Source organism: Giraffa tippelskirchi, chromosome 1 (assembly GCF_054371585.1).
Source record: "Giraffa tippelskirchi isolate mGirTip1 chromosome 1, T2T-mGirTip1v1.2.pri, whole genome shotgun sequence".
Lineage (NCBI taxonomy): Eukaryota > Metazoa > Chordata > Mammalia > Artiodactyla > Giraffidae > Giraffa > Giraffa tippelskirchi.
In genome coordinates, this window is record NC_137275.1 from 47,215,098 (window position 1) to 47,238,712 (window position 23,615).

Consider the following 23,615-nt stretch of genomic DNA (forward strand, 5'->3'; position numbering starts at 1 on the left):
GTATCTTATTTATTTTATACACAGAAGTTTGTACCTCTTGATCCCCTACACCTATCTTTCTTGCCCCTCCCCTCTTCTCTCTTCCTGCTGGTAACCACTAGTTTATTCTCTATATCTGTGAATCTGTTTCTGCTTTGTTATATTCATTTATTTTATTTATTAGATTCCACACATAACTGACAACATACAGTATTTGTCATTCCAAGATATGTAATCAACCTGCGTACATCAACAGATAAATGGATATGGACATGGATATATATATATATATATATATATATATAACGTCACTCAGCCATAAAAAGAATGGAATTTTGCCATTTATAACATAGGTGGACCTAGAGGGTACTATATTTAGTGAAATGAGTCAGATAGAAAAGGGTAACATTCATTTTAGAGCAGTAGTTTTTTTTTGTTTTTTTTTTAAATAAATTTATTTATTTTAGTTGGGGGCTAATTACTTTACAATATTGTAGTAGTTTTTGCCATACATTGACATGAATCAGCCATGGGTCCACATGTGCTCCCCATCCTGGACCCCCCTCCCACCTCCCTCCCCATCCCATCCCTCCGGGTCATCCCATTGCCCCAGCCCTGAGCATTTGTCTCATGCATCGAACATGGAATAGTGTTCTGTTTCACATATGATAATATACATGTTTCAATGCTATTTTCCCAGAAGGTCCCACCCTCACCTTCTCCCTCAGAGTCCATAAGACTGTTCTATGCATCTGTGTCTCTTATTCTGTCTCACATATAGGGTTATCGTTACCATCTTTCAAATTCCATATATATGCATTAGTATACTGTATTGGTATTTTTCTTTCTGGCTTCCTTCACTCTGTATAATGGGCTCCAGTTTCATCCATCTCAATAGAACCGATTCAAATGTATTTTTTTTTAATGGCTGAGTAATATTCCATTGTGTATATGTACCACTGCTTCCTTATCCATTCGTCTGCTGATGGACATCTAGGTTGCTTCCATGTCCTGGCTATTGTAAACACTGCTGCGATGAACATTGGGGTACACGCGTCTCTTTCAATTCTGGTTTCCTCGGTGTGTATGCCCAGCAGTGGGATTTCTGGGTCATATGGCAGTTCTATTCCCAGTTTTTTAAGGAATCTCCACACTGTTCTCCATAGTGGCTGTACTAGTTTACATTCCCACCAACAGTGTAAGAGGATTCCCTTTTCTCCACATCCTCTCCAGCATTTATTGCTTGTAGACTTTTGGATAGCAGCCATTCTGACTGGTGTGAAATGGTACCTCATTGTGGTTTTGATTTGCAATTCTCTAATAATGAGTGATGTTGAGCATCTTTTCATGTGTTTGTTAGCAATCTGTATGTCTTCTTTGGAGAAATTTCTGTTTAGTTCTTTGGCCCATTTTTTGATTGGGTCATTTATTTTTCTGGAATTGAGCTGCAGGAGTTGCTTGTATATTTTTGAGATTAATTGTTTGTCTGTTGCTTCATTTACTATTATTTTCTCCCATTCTGAAGGCTGTCTTTTCACCTTGCTTATAGTTTCCTTTGTTGTGCAAAAGCTTTTAATTTTAATTAGGTCCCATTTGTTTATTTTTGCTTTTATTTCCAATATTCTGGGAGGTGGGTCATAGAGGATCCTGCTGTGATTTATGTCGGAGAGTGTTTTGCCTATGTTTTCCTCTAGGAGTTTTATAGTTTCTGGTCTTAAGTTTAGATCTTTAATCCATTTTGAGTTTATTTTTGTGTATGGTGTTAGGAAGTGTTCTAGTTTCATTCTTTTACAAGCGGTTGACCAGTTTTCCCAGCACCACTTGTTAAAGAGATTGTCTTTTCTCTATTGTATATTCTTGCCTCCTTTGTCGAAGATAAGGTGTCCATAGGTGCGTGGGTTTATCTCTGGGCTTTCTATTTTGTTCCATTGATCTGTATTTCTATCTTTGTGCCAGTACCACACTGTCTTGATGACTGTGGCTTTGTAGTAGAGCCTGAAGTCAGGCAGGTTGATTCCTCCAGTTCCATTCTTCTTTCTCAAGATTGCTTTGGCTATTCGAGGTTTCTTATATTTCCATACAAATTGTGAAATGATTTGTTCTAGTTCTGTGAAAAATACCATTGGTAGCTTGATAGGGATTGCATTGAATCTATAGATTGCTTTGGGTAGTATACTCATTTTCACTATATTAATTCTTCCAATCCATGAACACGGTATATTTCTCCATCTGTTTGTGTCCTCTTTGATTTCTTTCATCAGTGTTTTATAGTTTTCTATATATAAGTCTTTTGTTTCTTTAGGTAGATATATTCCTAAGCATTTTATTCTTTTTGTTGCAATGGTGAATGGTATTGTTTCCTTAATTTCTCTTTCTGTTTTCTCATTATTGGAGTACAGGAATGCAAGGGATTTCTGTGTGTTAATTTTATATCCTGCAACTTTACTATATTCATTGATTAGCTCTAGTAAATTTCTGGTAGAATCTTTAGGGTTTTCTATGTAGAGGATCATGTCATCTGCAAACAGTGAGAGTTTTACTTCTTCTTTTCCTATCTGTATTCCTTTTATTTCTTTTTCAGCTCTGATTGCTGTGGCCAAAACTTCCAAAACTATGTTGAATAGTAGTGGTGAAAGTGGGCATCCTTGCCTTGTTCCTGACTTTAGGGGAAATGCTTTCAATTTTTCACCATTGAGGATAATGTTTGCTGTGGGTTTGTCATATATAGCTTTTATTATGTTGAGGTATGTTCCTTCTATTCCTGCTTTCTGGAGGGTTTTTTTTTTTTATCATAAATGGATGTTGAATTTTGTCAAAGGCTTTTTCTGCATCTATTGAGATAATCATATGGTTTTTATCTTTCAATTTGTTAACGTGGTGTATTACATTGATTGATTTGCGGATGTTAAAGAAACCTTGCATTCCTGGGAGAAAGCCCACTTGGTCATGATGTATGATCTTTTTAATATGATGTTGGATTCTGTTTGCTAGAATTTTATTAAGGATTTTTGCATCTATGTTCATCAGTGATATTGGCCTGTAGTTTTCTTTTTTTGTGGCATCTTTGTCTGGTTTTGGAATTAGGGTGATGGTGGCCTCATAGAATGAGTTTGGAAGTTTACCATCTTCTGCAATTTTCTGGAAGAGTTTGAGTAGGATAGGTGTTAGCTCTTCTCTAAATTTTTGGTAGAATTCCGCTGTGAAGCCGTCTGGTCCTGGGCTTTTGTTTGCTGGAAGATTTCTGATTACAGTTTCGATTTCCGTGCTTGTGATGGGTCTGTTAAGATCTTCTATTTCTTCCTGGTTCAGTTTTGGAAAGTTATACTTTTCTAAGAATTTGTCCGTTTCTTCCAAGTTGTCCATTTTATTGGCATATAGCTGTTGGTAGTAGTCTCTTATGATCCTTTGTATTTCTGTGGAGTCTGTTGTGATCTCTCCATTTTCATTTCTAATTTTGTTGATCTGATTCTTCTCCCTTTGTTTCTTGATGAGTCTGGCTAATGGCTTGTCAATTTTGTTTATCTTCTCGAAAAACCAGCTTTTAGTTTTGTTGATTTTTGCTATGGTCTCTTTTGTTTCTTTTGCATTTATTTCTGCCCTAATTTTTAAGATTTCTTTCCTTCTACTGACCCTGGGGTTCTTCATTTCTTCCTTCTCTAGTTGCTTTAGGTGTAGAGTTAGTTGATTTATTTGATTTTTTTCTTGTTTCTTGAGGTACACCTGTATTGCTATGAACCTTCCCCTTAGCATTGCTTTTACAGTGTCCCATAGGTTTTGGGTTGTCATGTTTTCATTTTCATTCGTTTCTATGCATAATTTGATTTCTTTTTTGATTTCTTCTGTGATTTGTTGGTTATTCAGAAGCGTGTTGTTTAGCCTCCATATGTTGGAATTTTTAATAGTTTTTTTCCTGTAATTAAGGTCTAATCTTACTGCATTGTGGTCAGAGAAGACGGCTGGGATGATTTCAATTTTTTGGAATTTACCAAGGCTAGATTTATGGCCCAGGATGTGATCTATCCTGGAGAAAGTTCCATGTGCACTTGAGAAAAAGGTGAAATTGATTGTTTTGGGATGGAAAGTCCTGTAAATATCAATCAGATCTAATTTGTCTATTGTATCATTTAAAGTTTGTGTTTCCTTGTTAATTTTCTGTTTAGTTGATCTATCCATATGTGTGAGTGGAGTATTAAGGTCTCCCACTATTATTGTGTTATTGTTAATTTCCCCTTTCCTTCTTGTTAGTATTTGCCTTATATATTGTGGTGCTCCTGTGTTGGGTGCATATATATTTATAATTGTTACATCTTCTTCTTGGATTGATCCTTTGATCATTATATAGCGTCCTTCTTTGTCCCTTTTCACAGTCTTTATTTTAAAGTCTATTTTATCTGAAATGAGTATTGCGACTCCTGCTTTCTTTTGGTCTCCGTTTGCATGAAATATGTTTTTCCATCCCTTCACTTTCAGTCTGTATGTGTCCCTAGTTTTGAGGTGGGTCTCTTGTAGACAGCATATATAGGGGTCTTGTTTTTGTATCCATTCAGCCAGCCTTTGTCTTTTGGTTGGGGCATTCAACCCATTTACATTTAAGGTAATTATTGATAAGTATGATCCCGTTGCCATTTACTTTGTTGTTCTGAGTTCGTGTTTAAACATCCTTTCTGTGTTTCCTGTTTAGAGAAGATCCTTTAGCATTTGCTGGAGAGCTGGTTTGGTGGTGCTGAATTCCCTCAGCTCTTGCTTGTCTGTAAAGCTTTTGAATTCTCCTTCATATCTGAATGAGATCCTTGCTGGGTACAGTAATCTGAGTTGTAGATTATTCTCTTTCATTACTTTAAGTATGTCCTGCCATTCCCTTCTAGCCTGAAGAGTTTCTATTGAAAGATCAGCTGTTATCCTTATGGGGATCCCCTTGTGTGTTATTTGTTGTTTTTCCCTTGCTGCTTTTAATATTTGTTCTTTGTGTTTGATCTTTGTTAATTTGATTAATATGTGTCTTGGGGTGTTTCGCCTTGGGTTTATCCTGTTTGGGACTCTCTGGGTTTCTTGGACTTCTGTGACTATTTCCTTCCTCATTTTAGGGAAATTTTCAACTATTATCTCCTCGAGTATTTTTTCATGGCCTTTCCCTTTATCTTCTTCTGGGACTCCTATGAGTCAAATATTGGGGCGTTTCATATTGTCCCAGAGGCCCCTGAGGTTTTCCTCATTTCTTTTGATTCTTTTTTCTTTTTTCCTCTCTGCTTCGTTTATTTCCATCATTCTATCTTCTACCTCACTTATCCTATCTTCTGCCTCCGTTATTCTACTGTTGGTTCCCTCCAGAGTGTCTTTTATCTCCTTTATTTCATTATTCATTATATATTGACTCCTTTTTATTTCTTCCAGGTCCTTGATAAACATTTCTTGCATCTTCTCAATCCTTGTCTCCAGGCTATTTATCTGTAACTCCATTTTGCTTTCAAGATTTTGGATCATTTTTATTATCATTATTCTAAATTCTTTTTCAGATAGATTCCCTATCTCCTCCTCTTTTGTTTGGTTTGGTGGGCATTTCTCATTTTCCTTTACTTGCTGAGTATTTCTCTGCCTTTTCATCTTGTTTAGATTGCTGTGTTAGGCGTGGCCTTTCTGTATTCTGGTAGTTTGAAGTTCTTCTTTATTGTGGAGTTTCCTCACTGTGGGTAGGGTTGGACGGGTGGCTTGTCAAGGCTTCCTGGTTGGGGGAGCTTGTGTCGGTGTTCTGGTGGGTGGAGCTGGATTTCTTCTCTCTAGAGTGCAACGGAGTGTCCAGTATTGAGTTTTGAGATGTCTATGGATTTGGTGTGCCTCTGGGCAGCCTGTATATTGATGCTCAGGGCTATGTTCCTGCGTTGCTGGAGAATTTGCATGGTATGTCTTGCTCTGGAACTTATTGGCTCTTGGGTGGAGCTTGGTTTCAGTGTATATGTGGAGGCTATTGGATGATCTCTTATTAATTAATGTTTCCCCTGGTTTTCAGTCTTATTCTTGCAGTAGCCTCAAGACTTCTCCATCCATACAGCATCAATAATAAAACTTTTAGGTTAATGGTGAAAAGATTCTCCACAGTGAGGGATACCCAGAAAGGTTCACTGAGTTACATGGAGAGATGAGGTGGGGGGGGTGAGGTGACCAGGAGGGGAAGAGGGGAATTCAAATGTGGAGAGAGCAATCTAGCCAGTAAGCACTTCCATCTGTGCTCTCCACAGTCTGGAACCCTCAGAGCAGTTCACAGAGATACATAGAGAGGGGGGAGGAAGGTAATAGAGGTGAGCATGAGTAGAAAGGGAGGAGTCAAGAGGGGAGAGAGAGATCTGGGCAGTATTCTGTTCCCAAAGTGTTCTCCGGTACCCAGAACACCCTCAGAGATTCACAGAATTGGGTTGAGAAGAGGAGGAGGAGGGTGGGAGATAGAGGTTCCCTGAGGGAGAAGAAAGAGCATCAATAGGGGGAGAGAGTAATCAAGCCAGTCATCACACTTCTGAGTAAAAATGGGTACTAAAGATTGGGTTCTTAAATGTACAAAATTGATATCAAATATGTAAAACAAAGATTAAAAATCTAGAGTAGAGGTTAGACTCTTATAAAGCATACAATATTAAAAAAAAGAAAAAAAAAGGAAACAGTGTAAAAAGAAAAAAAACAGTAAAACAGTAAAAAAAAAAAAAGAAACAGTAAAAAAAGTAAAACAGGAAAAAAACAGTAAAAAAAGAAAACACAAAAGGTATAAGATATATGTATGCAGTTTGCTTTAAAAATTGGTTTTTTTTTTTTTGCAAGGTAACATTGGTTTATGAAAATGAAAGTTAAAAAAAAAAAAATGAAAGTTAAAGGTGTAATAGAGGACTTAAAGAAAAAAAAGAAGAAAAAAAATTTTAAAAAAATGTTAATAGTAAAAACATATATCCCGGACTTTCTCTGGAGCTGTTGTGAGCAGTGTGGGGTCTGTTCAGTTTCAGATAGATCCTTGTTCCTGCTTATACTTTTCAAGATCTATAGGCCCATTTCAATGCAGTTGGTGTTAACTACAGGGATTTTAATCTGTTGGCCTGTCACTTCCAACGCGCTTCCCCTCTGTTTATTTGGCTTCTGTTTGGAGGTCTCTTCAGTATCTAATTTCTGCCCTGCCACAAAAGGGCAGAGGTGGTCTCTTTAGGTTCACTTGTTCAGTCGTGCTGTGAGGAGGGAGGAACACTGCAAACCTATATCACTGGCGTGTGTGTGGCGAGCTCGCAGTGTCTTGGCCACACTGGGTTCGCCCCCGCTCACGGCGTGTGTGCTTTCCCCGTCTACCCTGCTCAGGCTTCAGGTTACTCGGCCGGGGAGTGGGCCCTGAGATGCGTGCACTTCCCAGGTCTAAGCCGCTCAGGTTCAGGTTCCCGAGTACTCCACAAAGGCGCAGACTCGGTTGGGCCCGCGGCTTGTGCCGTTCCCGGTCGGGGCTGCTCAGGCGGCCATGAGTTTGGCGAGCGCACTCTCCCCTGTTGGGGCGGTGCGGCTTATCACCTCCCTGGTCCCCGCCTCAGTTTACGGGCACGCCCGGCTCCGGTGCGCTTTGTGTCGGTTCTGGGGAGCTGGTCTCTGGCTGCGACCTTCCCAGAGGCTGTCGACCCTCTGGGATCTCAGGCAGTCTTTGCTTAGAAACTGGGAGCCTGTTTGCAGATTGGTAGGGGGTGCCCTCTCTGAGGCCGAGTTTGCCCCTTTCCGGCTCTGGCTGGCCCCACCTGCCAGCTGTGTCCGGCGGGGGGTGGGACGGTCCGCAGCCGGCTAGCTCTCCTCTGGTATCGCTCAGTCCTTTGTTCCGTGAGTGGGCCGGCAGTGCCTTAGATTTGGGCTTTTCACAGGATAGTTCTCTCTCTGGCTGTCCCACAGTTTAGGTTACTATCTCACGTTAGCTCCCTCAGATTGCCCTCATGGCGTTCGGGCCCAGTACTTACCCTAAGCAGTGCTGCCCGCTCCTCTCCGTTCAGCCCCCACTTGCTGGTGGCAGATGCGAGCGTCTGGGGTTCTTTGCTGGGAGTTGCCTTTAGGCACGTAATCTGTGGGTTTTATTTATTTTTTCTCCCAGTTATGTTGCCCTCCGAGATTCGAAATCTTCCCCCAAACCCGCCGGTGAGAGGGTTTCCTGGTGCTTGGAAATTTCTCCTCTTTTACGACTCCCTCCCCGGGACAGGTCTCCGTCCCTAACTCTTTTGTCTCTCTTTTTATCTTTTATAATTTCTCCTACCTCCTTTTGAAGATAATGCGCTGTCTTTGTGGATGCCTGACGTCCTCTGCCAGCGTTCAGAAGTAGTTTTGTGAAGTTTGCTCAGCGTTCAGATGTTCTTTGGATAAATTTGTGGAGGAGAGAGTGGTCTCCCCGCCCTATTCCTCCGCCATCTTAGCCCCGCTCCTAGAGCAGTAGTTTTAAACTCTGGATGATTTTGTCAGCCAGAGACCATTTAACAATGTCTGAAGACAGTTTTAGTTGTCACTACTGAGAGTACTGTGTGTGCAGCTAGTATCACAGAGAAGAACAAGCCTGACTCCATATGGGATCTATTCTTTCAGCTTTAATCTTTGTGCTCTGCTGCTGGTGCTTAGTCATGCTGGCTCTGCACCTTTGTAAAAGACTGTTTCCTATAGCATGAAACATACATAATAGCCCTTCTTAATGATCTGCCTCATAGGCTTGACCTTTGAAGGTTTAACACTTTTCCATTTATACTGAGATGAAAAGTTGCAGAGGAGAGCATAACAATTGTCTTGTTGGAGGTTTACAGGAACCATGGTGACCAGACCTATGTTGACAGCCGAAAAAAACAAAGGATTCTGGCATCAAGAAGTCTACAACAACCAGTCTCACTGCCTCCCCTTTTAGTATAAAAGAAGCCTGGATTCTAACTTATGAATAAGATGGTTCTTTGGGACAGTAGTCTGCCATCTTCTCAGTTTTCTGGCTTTCTGAATGAAGCCACTATTCCTTGCCCTAATACTTCACCTTTTGATTTATTGGTTTGTTGTGCTGTGACCAGTAAGAACTTGGACTTGGTAACACTAGAATCTATGGATAGTGTCCAGGTATGCTCCCCAGCCTAATACACTGCACCATGCATCCCCTATAACAAAGAATTATCTGACTCCAAATGTCAATAGTGTCAAGGTTATGAACTCTGCCTTAAATGAAAACATCTTCCTTTCTAGTATCAGTAAGATAACTTTATTATCAGTAAAATAATATCTTCAAGATGTCTACTCAAACTTTTAATATGTTCCTTAAAACTTTGTGTAAGGAATGCTAACACTAGATGGTTTATAATTTGCCACTTTAACATAAGAAAACATTGACAGAAATTCCTTAATTATCTAGCATCAGAAGAGTGAAAAAGTTATATGGTTTTTGCAAATATATTGAGGTATATATTTTAACAAAATGAGCTCTAAGAAGACTGCCTAGTGGGCTGGAAAAGTGAAAGTCTCTTATTAGCTGCCTCCACAATCAGCACACAACTCAAACTAATTCAATAGTGAAGAGACAAAATATTGATTTAACATCTAATAATATTGCGTCTACTCAGAAGGGTCATATTAGCAATCTCTCCTTTTCAAACTGTGAAGAGGGAGAACTTTATATATATATATGTATGTATGTATATATATATATATATATATATATACACACACACACACACACATATATAAGAACCAAAGCCCTTGCACACATTTGTATTTTATATTTCATTGATTTGATTGCACATTATGCATCATAAGGGGTCCCAAGCACACCTCTCTGTTCCTAATAAAACTTTTATGCCATCTTAGTTGAACTCTGAGATCCACTCTTTCCAAAACTTAGGTTGCTTTTCCCCAAAACTGATTGTAGCTGAGCTGTGCATCACTTCTACAGAAACTTCTGTGGTGGAAACTGCCCTGCCTACAGTTCCTGCTAACTGAGTGTGACCATGTTCTATATCACACGATTCTGCCCTCCTCCCACCTTTGGAATGAAGAATAGATATCTAATTTAAGACCACATGATTTATAGGCAGGTGATAAACTTGTGCCTGACTCAAGAAGATGAGACGGGCCAATCAGAATCCTCTCCCAGAAATTTGCTTTTGAATAAAGGATCTGATGGGCTTCCCTGGTGGCTCAGTACTAAAGAATCCGTCTACTAACACAGGAGATGCAGGTTCAATTCCTGAGTCTGGAAGATCCTCTGGAGAAGGGAATGGCTCAGTTTAGTCACTTAGTTGTGTCCAACTCTTTGCAACCCCATGGACTGCAGAACACCAGACTTCCCTGTGCATCACCAACTTCCAGAGCTTACTCAAACTCATGTCTATTGCGTCAGTGATGCCATCCAACCATCTCATCCTCTGCCATCCCCTTCTCTTCCCACCTTCAATCTTTCCCAGCATCAGGATCTTTTCCATTGAGTCAGTTCTTTGCATCAGGTAGCAAAAGTATTGCAGTTTCAGCTTCAGCATCAGTCCTTCCAATGAATATTTAGGACTGATTTCCTCTAGGATTGACAGTTTGGATCTCCTTGCAGTCCAAGGACTCTCAAGAGTCTTCTCCAACATCACAGTTCAAAACCATCAATTCTTTGCTGCTCAGCTTTCTTCATAGTCCAACTCTCACACCCATACATGACTACTGGAAAAACCATAGCTTTGAGTAGATGGATTTTTGTTGGCAAAGTAATGTCTCTGCTTTTTAATATGCTGTCTAGGTTGGCCATAACTTTTCTTCCAAGAAGAAAGCGTCTTTTAATTTCATGGCTGCAGTCACCATCTGCAGTGATTTTGGAGCCCTCCAAATAAAGTCTGTCATTGTTTCCATTTTTTCCCCAACTATTTGCCATGAAGTGATAGGACCAGATGCCATGATCTTAGTTTTCTGAATGTTGAGTTTTAAGCCAACTCTTTCACACTCTTCTTTCACTTTCATCAAGGGACTCTTTAGTTCTTCTTTGCTTTCTGCCATAACGGTGGTGTCATCTGCATATCTAAGGTTATTGATAATTCTCCCAGCAATCTTGATTCTAGCTTGTGCTTCATCCAGCCTGGCATTTCACATGATGTACTCTGCATATAAGTTAAATAGCAGGGTGACAATATATAGCCTTGACGTACTCCTTTCCCAATTTGGAACCCATCTGTTGTTCTATGTCCAGTTCTAACTGTTGTTTCTTGACCTGCATACAGATTTCTCAGGAGGCAGTTCAGGTGGTCTGGTATTCCCATCTCTGAAGAATTTTCCATAGTTTGCTGTGATCCACACAGTCAAAGGCTTTGGCATAGTCAATAAAGAAGTAGTAGATGTTTTTCTGGAACTCTCATGCTTTTTCGGTGACCCAACAGATGTTGGTAATTTGATTTCTGGTTCCTCTGCCTTCTCTAAATCCAGCTTGAACATCTGGAAGTTCACGGTTCATGTACTATTGAAGCCTGGCTTGGAGAATTTTGAACATTACTTTGCTATCATGTGAGATGAGTGCAATTGTGTGGTAGTTTGAACATTCTTTGGCATTGCCTTTCTTTGGGATTGGAATGAAAACTGACCTTTTCCAGCCCTGTGGCCACTGCTGAGTTTTCCAAATTTGCCGGCATATTGACTGCAGCACTTTCACAGCATCATCTTTTAAGATTTGAAATAGCTCAACAGGAATTCTATCACCTCCACTAGCTTTGTTTGTAGCGATGCTTCCTAAGGCCCACTTGACTTCGTATTCCAGGATGTCTGGCTCTAGGTGTGTGATCACACCATTGTGGTTATCTGGGTCATGAAGATCTTTTTTGTATAGTTTTCTATGTATTCTTGCCAGGAGAATCCCATGGACAGAGGAGCCTGCTCGGCTACAGTCCATGGGGTCGCAAAGAATTAGAAATGACTTAGTGACTCAACAACTACAAAAGGATCTGATACAGCAGCTGTAGTACCAAGTGCAAAGGTCATGACATAGAACTAGGGCTACACTGCTAGTACGAGGTAAAAGAGAGGGGAGCTTGAATAAAAAACAGGAAGCCAGCGTGCAAAAGAAGAAATAAAATGGAGAGAGATGCAGAAAAGAGCCATAGGAGAAAGAGTCTGACATTGTTAGAGAACGAATGGCCAAGTTCATAAAGAACTTCCTGCTTCCTATTTCTAGTTCTCCTGAGGTCTGGAAATGTTCTATACTTCAATATAAACTTCTTATATAAAGTTTATATATAAACTTCTATACTCATTATAAACCTTCTTTGTATTATTACAACAAACTTCACTTTCCTTGTTGTAAATTGATTCCATCTTTATTTCCTCCAACCAAAAAAAGCCATAATGATTATGCAGATTGATGTCTATATGAGAATTTCATTAAGCAATAATTATATATACTGTAAAAACCCAAGAAAATCAAAATCATTTGGCCCATCTCCTTGATTTTGAAAAAGGGAGGTATTGTGAGAAATCTGACACTCAGAGATGTTAAATGACTGGAAAAATGGAAGAAGAGACATATTTGATACTGTTTACTAACTAAGAGAGCAAGAAAAGTGAAGGAAGATATATTTACTTCTATCAAGACAATTCTCTATCAAACACAATGACAATTATCAAGAAATGTAACCTGGAGACTAAATGCATAAGATGGCAACAAACAGTACTTCTTACAAGCATGAGAAAACAAAACAAACTCATCTCACAAAAACAAACTTTAGTGAAACATTGCCTGATAAATAAGCCAATTTAGGTTGTAATTGAAAAGAATCGCACAACATCTGTTTCTAATTGAGTCTCCTGCTTAAATGAATGTTTTGTGTATCAGTGTCACCATTAAGCACATTCCACAGCAGAAATGCATCACTGTATTTTGAGATTTTCTGCTCATTCCTAATCTTTCATCTTATCATCTAGTATTATGCTAACTATTAATACATATTTGGTGTGCTTACTCCTTAGTCATGTTTTGCTTTAATATCTTTAAAATACATGCAATCTCATTTTTTCAAAGCCCATGTTTTTCTTTTTATTGATTTTTTTCAACAACTGCAGCTTGTACTATGCTTCAGAGAACATAATCTTCTTTTACCTTTGTCTCATCCTAATAGCCCCATTTGGTTTATCCATCTGTGTAGTCAGATTTTTGTCAGTCTTGTGTAGTGTTCTGAACAATCTGGGAATGAACTGATCTTCTAGGTGAACAAAAACATTGAGAGTTGTAGATTTATACCAATGAGAGTCATCTAAGGAAGTCACATGGGCACATAGGACACTAACATGACAACTGGAGTACGAACTTGTGTTCCAATGCAGTGAACTGCAAGAGACTCTCACTATACAAAACTGAGACTGTACAATTTAAAAATCTCAGCATTTGTGATCTAATATCTACTTTATAAGCTGTAAAGATTAATTATTTTTTAAAAAATGAAAATGACTTTTTTCTTTACAATGAACCCGATTTCTTAAAAATGATATAAAATTTGTATTTCATCCAGTGACAGTTTAAATGTCTTATCTAGAACCTAATTAATCAGAAAAACATATAACTCAAGTTGTTTCCATGGTAAGATATTTTGAAATGTTGGGCCTAAAGCAGGGCAAGTTTGCTAGAAACTTCTAAGTCAAAAGATCTTAGATTATGAGAATGACTAATTCATTCTGTCAACATTTTGCCATTGTTGACAGACTGAAGATACTGTATTATGCTAGATGCTGAGGAGAACATGATGTGTAATACATTTCGCCTGCCTACCTCAAAGAACTCCTAAACTAGAAGGTGAGACTGAGCATCGTTCATTTCCAAGCTATCGCACTGGCCTCCATAGGCTTGTTAGTCCTTCCATCACCTCTGTAACCAGCTCCCTGCATGAAATTCCTTCCACCTCAGATACTCAGAGAACTCCACTTCTTTTCACTGGCACTGGCCTATCACTGGAGACAAGATTATTGAGTAGGAGGTTATGTTTTACAAGCTCTGGCATTTGCTTAGAGAATAGTGAAGTCAGAGTTAGTACGAATAGGAAGGTGGAGGAAAGAAAATGGAAATGGTTTAGGCAAAATTTGGTGACATTGATACAGGAGGATAGAAAGAAGAGGGCACCAAGGATGACTATAGCGTTTCTGACCCAAATGAGTACATGGATAAAAATAGTTAAGAAGTGACGATTTGGGACTGAGGATGATTCATTTACTCATTTACAGGCTACTTTGTGTTGTGGGTGTCAGTGGCAGTTGCAGGTAGAGGTGCCGAGTAAGTAATTATGAGCCAAAAAATACAGGAAGGCAGGGCTCAGGGAGGAACAAAGCTAAGTGAGTCATGAGTGATAGATGCAGCCGTGGGAATGGATTAATGCACCATGGAGACAGTAGAAGGTGAGAAGAGGATAGCACCCCTGGGAAATCTGATTCTGGGATTAATCCTTCTTTGAGTTCTCAAAACACTCCTCATCTACTCTGATTGTAGTACTTATATTGTAATTATTTCTCAGTCCCACTAGATTTTGAACTCCCCCAAGGGCAAAAGTTTATATTTTTAGGTTTCAGCTTAGTGCACCAATAATAGCAAGAGCTCAAATATATTAGCTGAATATGAATTAAGTAGTGCTGTTTGGGGCACTTGATATCAGCACTAAGTATGTTAGTGCAAACTCATCTTAAATTTTGAAATATTGGTTATCTTTTAAAGTACGTGGAGACTCTCAGTTAGGCAAAATAATTAATAACCCAGAGTTTCCATTCTCTAACCATTCAAGATTGACCATGGAGTGAGCTTCCCTGGTGAGCCCATAATTCCCACAAATTTAGAAACTGACGAATTTCTGGGAGATGATAAAAGCATATGGCATTTGAAACAAACTTACTCTTTAGGAATGAATGAATAGTGACTTTCTACAATGTATTAATAGACATATTTTGAATTATATCACAAGTCATTTTGGAAGTATAAGCCTATATATACTAAAGCTTTAAAAATAGATCTCTATTCAGAACAACTTTCAAATTCATTCACAAGTTAGCCAGTATTCAAAATTCTCAGTAAAATATTAGATTAATGATTAATTTATCAGGAGAATGATTCATAAACCACTGACATTTAAAACCACATAATTAATGAGTTATGACACACTGTTTTTCAAATTTCTTGAGTTCCAGAGGTTCAAAGAGAATTACTGTTTCTATTTTCTACAATATCGAAGTAAGAGTAGAAATAAAATCAGTTCCATGGAGGATCTAACGCAGAATGTGGTGGATTTGCCTGACCATCCTGAGCTGGACTATGAATCCATGACCAGAATAGAAATCAACATGTGGTATGCATGACAACTTGAAAAAGTCGAGCTATGAAGTGAGCTAAACTGTGAAAGAATATGGGAATCGGGATTAAACCAAGATGTTATCAAGAACACATGACTTAGAAGAGGTGACAAAAAAATTGTAAGCATTTTCTAGCCTAGGAAGGTAGTTTTCTCTTGTGATTTGTGATCTTGTAATATATAGAGAGCGTAAAGGGCACAGTTAATAGCAAAAATTCTAGGTCTGGTACTGTTTTGTTGGAGGAGAATGAGATCTTAGAACTCTTAGCTCAAATTTAATAGGCTGGAATAAGAGGGATTCTTAAAAGGGCTACAGTAATATCTCTAGAATCAAGCACTTCTGGTATCTCTTAAAACTTTAATTTACCTTCCTGGAAAGGAATCGTTAGCACACTCTCAGAAACCTTATTTTTAGATTTTTCTAACAGGAAGATTGATTTCCATCAAATTATCATCTTAAAGAGATGGTAGGTAATGATCTCTGGGGAGTCCCTGGGGAACTCTCAAAATAGAATAGGTAGCCAATTATAATGCCCAGATGTCAACTTTATCACATTCATTCTTTCGTTCCATCCTCTTTTTTCTGTACCATATTAGTGTTTTGGATTTTGTTTGTTTTAATTTTCCATTCAGAGATAATTGCCAGGAACATTTGGTATCTAGTTTTTTTCCATTTGCTTTAAAAGAAAAAAAAAATCATTCTATATAACCTGCTTTTTATCATAAACATTATTGCCTTTTCCACAGCTATTTATTTATTTATTTGCCTATTTATTGTTGAGCAGTCTTGCTTCCTCCATTGTACTTTCTTTCCCTAATAAGTAACTTGGTGGGCAACATTTTATGTTTGCTGATGCAACTATCTAGGAACATATATACATGCATGCATGCTCAGTTGCTCAATCATGGACTGTAGCCCATGGACTGTAGCCTGCCAGGCGCCTCTGTCCATGGAATTTTCCAGGCAAGAATACTGGAGTGAGTTGCTACTTCCTATTCCAGGGACTTCAGAACTTTTGTCATTGTTTTAAAAAATAGGGTTATATTATATTCACTTTTGTGAACCTTTCTTTTTTAAAAAAACATTCATTGCATCTGTACAAGAAACTGAAAATCTTTGGACAACATCCTCTGTGACTTCCAAATTTTGAAATTTAGAAGTTCAGGAAAGAGTTCTCAGTAACAATTCTATATAAATAATAGATGGAACAAAATATCAAGAAAACATTCTCCAGAGATTTAGATTTCTTATTTGTGCAGAAATCTTAGAAAATGGCATACAATAGTTCAAATCAGATAAAACAGGTTACTTTTGAGAAAGAAAAATTTTGGAACTAGGAGACATGTTTTCTTTCACATTAAAAACACATTACTTGGCAGCTTATTGAAAAGCAAGAAACAATGGCTCTAATAATAAAATATTTAACTTTCAGGAAGAATAATGCATCAGACAAGATGCAATGTTAGTGCCAATCTCCTTTCAGCAAGCCTTCAATCTTTCCTAACATTTTAGTCTCTTTTTAGAGTGTGTGTTCATTTAGAGTTTAGCTTATCAACTGCAGCACTATTAACATTTCGGATTGAATACTTACTCTATGTAGGAGGCTGCCTCTGTGTATTCTAGGATGCAGCATTAGCTGCACCCTTGGCCTTTATTCACTAGATTCCAGAACCAGCCCCTCAGCCATGACAATCAGAGATGGCTGCAGACATTACCAAATGTCCCCAGCACGGCAGGAGGGGAGGTGAAATTCACCCTGGTTGATAACCACTGATTTAAGGCCATCATAATCTATATCTGCCTTTCCTCACGAAAGCATAGATTTTCCTTTTGTCTTCTTTCCCAATTACCTTTTTGCTATTCCATGACTCTCCATTATACTTTGACTCATTTATCTACCTTTATGGAGACTGTGAAAAAAAAATCTATTTGTAGGAATTACACAATAGCTCTTCTTCCTTCTGCTATCTCAGCCCCACAGTAGGACAAAGAGCTTGAGGGGGTGGGGAGCAGAGATTAGATTTCCACATCATTCACCCACTGGACAAGGTGTCTCTGTGCAGTGCAAAAACTGTATATTATACAAATTTCCCTGGTGCTCTGTTTAAAATATTGTAACACGGCATTTGTAAATAGATTATGTAGACCTCAGATACTAATGTCTCTGTAGTGATAACGTAATAATGAGTGGTTGTATTCCTAGGTCAGTCTTCAAAAGTTAATTTACCCATAAATTGGTTGAGATGTTTGAATGGTATGCTGTTCAATTCTGGGACCTGGTAACTGGAATCCATGAGTTTTCAAGGAGGAGGTAAAAATAGAAAGAGAGCTGGCTCTCCTTTCCCTGATCCAGTTTGACAAAAAATATTTTAAATCAAAACAGCTTACCTTTGATATCTATGCCATTAATTCAATTCCCTAAAACGTATATTTATGAAAGCTCTCTGAAATCAACCCATGCTTATTGCATCTTCTTTTCTTAATGAAAACTCAGAACTTCCTCCAAATCAATGGGTAAAGATATAACTCATTCCATTTAGTGGCTACACAGTATAGAATAACATATGAGTCATTATTACGTTAATGGTAATTGAAGTTGTTTCAGGTTCTTCTACAACTTAAAAATAGTGTTGCTTCTCTCTCTGTAGATAGATAGACAGACAGATAGAGATATAAATACCACAAGTACTGGTGTTTTACTGCATCCTTTGTATTATATGATGCCATACTCTGGAGCTTAATATAATAACTTGCTAAAGTAAATAAAAATAAAATCACAGACTGTTCCTTTGGTACAATAATTTTCTAAATATTGAATTGAATTTAAACCTATACAAAGCATTAACTAAGGCATTAAAGTCAGGTCTACAGAATCCAAGAGCTACATAAATATCCATATTGGCCACCTCCAGTGGCTTAACCTCTTTGAGCATCTGTTCAAACTTCTGTTAATCTTTGACTAGATCTGGCTAAAAAGTAACTTGGCACATATTGCTGCAGAAGACATTGGCAACCTTGTACCACATAATGACCAAAAAAACACTTTAAGAATTTCTTTGGCAGTGCAGAAAAAATAGTTTGTGAATTTTAAAGCTAATAATTTTGATAAGCTTAAGTTTCCTCTTATACAGCTTCAAAATCATCCTTGGACCTATAGCAAACATGCATATCTTAGTAGATTTGCGTTAAGGATATAGACTAGATCCATTCAGGAATAAAACCTCTAGGCTAATACCATGTTAAAACAAATGGAGCTATCAATTAAGTCTACAAGTAAAACAGAATTGGGAGAGTTGGAATCTAGTTAAAGATTCATTAGTCCTGGGATCTTAGAGCAAATTTTTCAGCTAGTCTGATACTTAATCTCCTTATCTATGTGATGGGCAGGAAAACTGTCAACAAGATTGTTGAAATGATGAATTGAAATAATATATATAATAGTCCCAGAAAACTGTAAAACTGTAATTGAATAAATAAGGAAAATCAAGTAGCCTAAAGCAGGTTATAGGACAATGCAATGCCTATGACATATTTTTCTTCTCTTTAACTAAGTTATTGATTTTTTCTCCACTAAATACTGAATAACAAGAGCTATCTATTACCAAATGTTTAGCTATAAGACCAGCAATTGCCTAGGTGCTTTCAACATGTTCTATTATTTAAACCTCACAACAACTCTATGAAGTTGAAATTAATATTCCCTTTTTATAAAGCAGAGACTCTGGGTTTAAGGGATGCCCAAAATGACTGCTAGAAAAAGTCAGAGCTGTAATTTGAACCCAAATCTGTCTGATTTTAAATTCCTAGTTCTTTCCACTGTATCACATAATAAACAAGGGCTTAAACATGCATTAAAAGCACAAAAAATTTTCCCCCTAGGACAAGGCTTTTATCTCTTGCCTAAGGCTAACTTCTGCCTCTCTTTTTCATGGATACCTATTAATCATTAACATTCAATTCTAATGTAGACTTTTCCAGCCCTCTCTGATGTTTTATCCATGAACTTCCCTTCATTAGCTGGTGATGGTAATGAACACAGCTGCCATACTCTTATCTGTGTGCTGTTGAAAACCCCTCAGAATACTAAATACAGTCAATCACTTCCCTGGATGAGTCTTCAAATGTTAGCTGAAGGAAAGACAACATGTTTATTACATAATAATTCTCAAGTACAGGAAATAGAATAATTTTCTTTTGGTGGGATGGCATTCACATTCAAAAGCCTGTCAAAGCATTTTACCACTTTCAAAGAAAAACCTCCTTGGTCCTGAGTTATGGTAGCAGCTATATTTCCCACATATATGCATCACAAGCTGGAATCAAGATTCTTGGAAGAAATATCAACAACCTCAGATACGCAGATGATACCACTCTAAAAGCACAAAGCGAAGACAGCCTGTTGATGAGGGTGAAAGAGGAGAGTGAAAAAGCTGGCTTAAAACTCAACATTCTAAAAACTAAGATCATGGCATCTGGTCCCATCACTTTATAGCAAATAGATGGAGCAAAAGTGGAAACAGTGGCAGATTTCCTCTTCTTCAGCTCCCAAATCACAGCAGACAGTGACTGCAGCCATGAAATTAAAAGACACTTGCTCTTTGAATTGATGCTTTTGAACTGTGGTGTTGGAGAAGACTCTTGAGAGTCCCTTGGACTGCAAGGAGATCAAACCAGTCCATCCTAAAGGAAATCAGTCCTGAATATTCATTGGAAGGACTGATGCTGAAGCTGAAACTCCAATACTTTGGCCACCTGATACGAAGAACTGACTCACTGGAAAAGACCCTGATGCTGGGAAAGATTGAAGGCAGGAGAAGGAGATGACAGAGGATGAGATGGTTGGATGGCATCACCAACTCAATGGACATGAGTTTGAGCAAGATCCGGGAGTTGGTGACGGACAGGGAAGCCTGGCATGATGCAGTCCATGGGGTTGCAAAGAGTCATACACAACTGAACGACTAAACTGAACTGCTCCTTGGGAGGAAAGCTATGACAAACCTAAACAGAGTGTTGAAAAGCAGAGACATTACCTTGCCAACAAAGGTCCATCTAGTCAAAGCTATGGTTTTTCCAGTAGTCATGTATGGATGTGAGAATTGGATCATAAAGAAGGCTGAGTGTCAAAGAATTGATGTTTTCAAATTGCTACAGGAGAAGACTCTTCAGAGTTCCCTGGATAGCAAGGAAATCAACCCAGTCAATCCTAAAGGAAATCAACCCTGAATATTCATTGGAAGGACTGATGCTGAAGCTGAAGTTCTAATATTTTGGCCACCTGATGTGAAGAGTCAACTCATTGGGAAAGACCTTGATGTGGGGAAAGATCGAGGGCAGGACGAGAAGGGGACGACAGGATGAGATGGTTGGATGGCATCACTGACTCAATGGACATGAGTTTGAGTAAACTCCAGGAGATAGGACAGGGAAGCTTGGCGTGCTGCAGTCCATGGGGTTGCAAAGAGTTGGACACAACAACAACAGAAACATATTTCCCAAATTAGAAATTATTTCTAAGTGACAGTAAGATGAAAGGCAAACATGGGTATTACCTACAGGTTAAGGATCTTTTATTTAACATTGTGCATGATAACCCTCTAGGAGAAGGGGAGCATAAATTGGTTGAGAATAGAGATATTATGGTTTACTTCTATGCTTCCAGCACCAAGATGAGAAGATACTGAATGAAAGAACCATCCATGGTCCCCAATAGAATCATGCCCATCCACACTTAAATCTGGTCCTCCATCTTCATTCTTATTCCTAGTGAATGGTACAGTCATCTATCCTGCGGACCAAGTCAGGAGCTAGAAGGGGTCTTGATTCTTTTCTCTTCCTCACTTTCCACATTAAATAAATCAATAAAACCTGGTCCTTCTATTCCATAAAAAATATCTCTATATTCTATTTACAGTTGCTATGATCTAGCTTGGCCTTTATCATTTCTTACCTGATTTACTGCAATAGGGATCCTGACTAGACATCTCCACTTAGCTCTTCTCTAGATCATTTGTTGTATGGCTGATAAATGGATATTCCAATTTTTAAAAAAAAAATTACAATTATGATTATATTGCTCCAAGTTAAACTTTAATGGATCCTCAATGTTATGAGGAAAAATTCCCTAACGGCAAATGATGTACCTCATCTGTTCCTCTCTTTCCAGCCACACTTCTAACTTGACTGCTCTTTGACTCTATTGTCCAGTTCCTCAGACACATGATGTTTCTTCTGGGCCTAGAACACTCACTCTTTCTCTCTGTCTTCTTTGCTTGACTATCCCCAACTGATGTAGGTCTCAGATTGGAAGCCAAATTACAGTTTTTTCTCCCTAATCAGGAGCCAGGAAGTCTGAGTTTGCCACTCCCCTGCCATCTGCTCTCATAGCCCCTACTCATTGTAGCCTGAATCATTCTACAGGGAAATTGGTTGGTGCCTGTCTATTTCCTCCACTACTAGACTGTGAGTCTCATGAGGGCATATCTATCTGGTTATCCCCTAGTGCTGAGTACAGGGCCTGTGGATTAGTGAGTGTATGCTCAGTTACTCAGTTGTATCCAACTCTTTGTGACCTCCTAGACTGTAGCCCACCATGCTCCTCTGTCCATGAAGTTTTCTAGATGAAAATCCTGGGGTAGGTTACCATTTCCTATTCTAGCAGGTAAGTAAGTACCCAACAACTACTTTTTGAATGATTGGAGTGAGGAAAAAGCCTGAGGCAGGCAGCTAAGTTACAAAACAATTAAACTTTGCAGTACAAGTGGAACATACTATGAGCCTGAATGGAGGCAAAAAATGTAGGGGTAGGGTGAAAAGAGGAGTAGAGCTAAAATATTGAAAGGAAAGAGAATGGATTTAAACTCATTGTTGTAGATATGGGAGATGAGGGAAAAATGCAAGCACTACAAAAGTACTGGAATTTAGGGGAAAATTGATGTATTTGGATTGGATATTTTTCTGAAGTACTTGAAGTGCAGATATAGATATATTAGCTGATATAAAGTTGTAGAAAGATATAGAGAATATAGATTAATGAATCCTCATCAACACCATGGCTAAGAGATTAAATGAGGTTATCAAAGTAAATTCAAAGGTTGAGGCAAGACAAGGGTCTAAGACATAAGCTTAGTGCATATCAGTCTTTTTGCACTGGCTGAGAATCAAAATGCTCTTTCAGTGTATGTATGAATCCAAGCAATTGATCCATTATCACACAAAGGAGGGAATGGGGTATTAGTGACACTGAGTAGTCTCTATCAAAATCTATTGATGAACCCCCAAACCATGACAATGAACTTTCAATCGTTAGCTGTGAAAACTGTTTTCTTACTTAAACTATGATGTAAATGACTAGTAAGACTCAGTTTTTAAACTATATTATTTTATTTACTTTTAGTGTGCCTTATCCACCCACTAGGGGATGTATGTATTTCAAAGTTAGTCTTCAGCAATAAAATGAACCCCAAAAAGAAATCTTGAATAATTCATTACCCAATCAAAATTCTATTTAAACTGTGGCATCACACTCCACTACATTCATTTTAAGGATATTTAAAGGGTATTAGTGCAGTCATATAATAAGCTTTATATTATTAAAAACATTATGTTGTAATACCCTATAATAAAAAATTTCAAAAAAGAATATTTACATCTATCTATCCATCTATCTATTTATCTAAACTGAATCATATTACTATATACCTGAAATTAACACAATGTTGTAAAATAAAAGTGAAAGTGTGAAAGTGTTAGTTGTCAGTTATGTCCAACTCTTTGTGACCCCATGGACTGTAGCCAGCCAGGCTCCTCTGTCCATGGAATTCTCCAGGCAAGAATACTGGAATGGGTAGCCATTTCCTTCTCCAAGGGATCTTCCTGACTCAGGGATTGAACCCAGGTCTTCTTCATTGCAAGCAGATTCTTTACCATCTGAGCCATCAGGGAAGCCCCCACAATATTGTTAATCAACTATATTTCACTAAAAATAAATAAATAAAATAAAAATTTTAAAATTTAATACATTTCCTTAAAAAATTCATATGGGAAACTTGGTTTACTAATGAAAATGAATCTGAGGATTTGGAGAAGTGAGTTTTAGACCTGTGGATAATCTTTGGCAAATCAAACTCTCAGACAGGGAGTTTTTATATGCAGTAAAATGAATAGGTTGATTAGATGAACAATTCTCACACTCAATGTACATAATTACCACCACAACTGCTTGGATCACTGAGTTTGATTTCTGAGGAGTACAGTTCTGAAACCTACATTTTTTTGATGACGCTTTCAAGGAGCTTATTATGCTGTTAATTTTCAGATGTTAATTTGAG

General features: G+C 38.2%; 1 protein-coding gene across 7 annotated transcripts in view; it reads right to left on the reverse strand.

Annotated features, from left to right (window-relative positions):
- GABRB1 (gamma-aminobutyric acid type A receptor subunit beta1) overlaps positions 1-23,615 on the reverse strand; it is a 438,781-nt gene that overhangs the window by 257,990 nt on the left and 157,176 nt on the right. The window contains exon 1 of one of the 7 annotated variants that reach the window (XM_081590766.1): positions 8,231-8,397. The exons of the other annotated variants lie outside the window; for them this stretch is intronic. The gene's annotated coding sequence lies outside the window, so the exon portion shown is untranslated. Of the gene's footprint in view, positions 1-8,230; positions 8,398-23,615 lie in introns of those variants that run through there. 7 annotated transcript variants of the gene reach the window in all.